Source organism: Brassica napus, unplaced genomic scaffold (assembly GCF_020379485.1).
Source record: "Brassica napus cultivar Da-Ae unplaced genomic scaffold, Da-Ae ScsIHWf_1221;HRSCAF=1745, whole genome shotgun sequence".
NCBI lineage: Eukaryota > Viridiplantae > Streptophyta > Magnoliopsida > Brassicales > Brassicaceae > Brassica > Brassica napus.
Window position 1 is genome coordinate 39,138 of NW_026014643.1, and position 2,108 is coordinate 41,245.

Below are 2,108 nucleotides of genomic sequence, written 5' to 3' on the forward strand. Positions count from 1 at the left end.
GGGTTACTGCACGAGCATCCTATGGACCATCTGGAACGGTTCAAGGATCTAATTGCTGCTATTCGGATGGAAAGAGTCCCCGAAGATTACCTGCTGTGCAAGCTCTTCAGATACACGCTAAATGGAGAAGCGATGCACTGGCTTAGGCTGCAACCCACAGGATCTTTAACATCCTGGACCGACATCAAGAATGCTTTCTTACGAAACTTCTTCGATGAGGCGCGCGCTGAAGAACTTCGGAACAAAATTTCCACATTCTTGCAGAAGGCTGGAGAGTCCTTCAAAGATGCGTGGATTAGATTTAGGTTCTTCCAGCGAGACTGTCCACACCACAGATTTAACGAAGTGCAGCTGCTAAGCACTTTCTTCCGATGTCTCGCCTTACAATATCAAATGGCTCTTGATACGGCTAGTGAAGGAAACTTTGCTAACAGCAGCAGCACCAAAAACACTGACTCTGAACAGAAGAAGTCTGTTGCCTCTATCGGGAAGGAACAGATGGACGAAGTAAGAGCTAAGTTAGATGTGGTGCACGAGCTTCTTAGGAAGCAAGTCTGTTCAGCTGAAGAAGAAGTAGCAGATACGGAAGGAGAAGAAAATGTGAACTACATCGGAGGTACCGGATTCCAGAAATTTGGAAACCAGGGCGGAAACAGAAACTTCTTTGGAAATGGTCAAAGAAGTAACCAAAGTTCACAATTTCAAAAACCCTTCAACAACAGCAAAAGCTACTTGAACTCTTACTACCAAAATCCACCACCCAGACTCAGGAAAGCAAGATCGAAGAAATGCTTGATCGAGTACTGTTGGGACAACAACAAATCACCGTGGATTTCAACGGTAAAATAGACTCCGCCTACAACAATCTGAACACCAAAATCGAGACCTTAGGGACTCAGGTGAGAAAACTTGAAACCCAAGTAATTCAGACGGGCGAGACTATAAAGAGGCAAGAAGCTTTCGCTAGAGAGGCAGGAGCCAACAAAGGGAAACACCACGTAAATGCCATCATAGATGATGATTTCTAGCAAGTGATGAGAAATGAAATGCTTGAGGAAGGAGACTTCGAAATCGAAAGCTCTGTGAATCTCGGCGGTTCTCAATGGTGTCGACCGATGTCGATGAACTCGCATCGATCGACAGACCATGATGAAGATCGACTGTCAGCACACACAGGACGTTCGTGGGTGTCGGTCAGCACACACAGGACGTTCGTGTGTGTCCGTAAGCATACACATGACGTCTGTGGCTGTCCGTGTGTGTCCGTCAGAACACACAGGACGTCCGTGGCTGTCCCTCAGTACACATATCAGCACGTTGGTCCTTCGACTCAGCACGCTGGCCCTTCCCTTGGACTGTTTGGGTGATTTTGTCCCACGTTGGCTGTCTGTTCAGTACACACAGGACGTCCGTGGGTGTCCGCCAGCAAACACAGGACGTCCGTGGCTGTTTGTGGCTGTCCGTCAGCACACACAGGACGTCTGTGTGTGTCCGTGTGTGTCTGTCAGCACACACAGGACGTTCGTGGGTGTCGGTCAGCACACACAGGACGTTCGTGTGTGTCCGTAAGCATACACATGACGTCCGTGGCTGTACGTGTGTGTCCGTCAGCACACACAGGACGTCTGTGGCTGTCCATCAGTACACATATCAGCACGTTGGTCCTTGGACTCTGCACGCTGGCCCTTCCCGTGGACTGTTTGGGTGATTTTGGCCCACGTGGGCTATCTGTTCAGTACACACAGGACATCCGTGGGTGTCCGCCAGCACACACAGGACGTCCGTGGCGGTCCGTGTGTGTCCGTGTGTGTCCGTCAGCACACAAAGGACGTCTGTGGCTGTCCATCAGTATACATATCAGCACGCTGGTCCTTGGACTCAGCACGCTGGCCCTTCCTGTGGACTGTTTGGTGATTTTGGCCCACGTGGGCTGTCTGTTCAGTACACACAGGACGTCGGTGGGTGTCCGTCAGCACACACAGAACGTCCGTGTGTGTCCGTCAGCACACACAGGACGTTCGTGGCTGTGCGTGTGTGTCCGTGTGTGTCTGTCAGCACACACATGACGTCTGTGGCTGTCCATCAGTACACATATCAGCACGTTGGTC

General features: G+C 50.6%; 1 non-coding gene across 1 annotated transcript; it reads right to left on the reverse strand.

The window, feature by feature from the left end:
- Window positions 1-231: 231 nt before the first annotated feature.
- Window positions 232-338, reverse strand: LOC125596513. The gene has a single exon (XR_007331109.1). It is a non-coding gene; the product is annotated as a small nucleolar RNA R71 (small nucleolar RNA).
- Window positions 339-2,108: the final 1,770 nt, after the last annotated feature.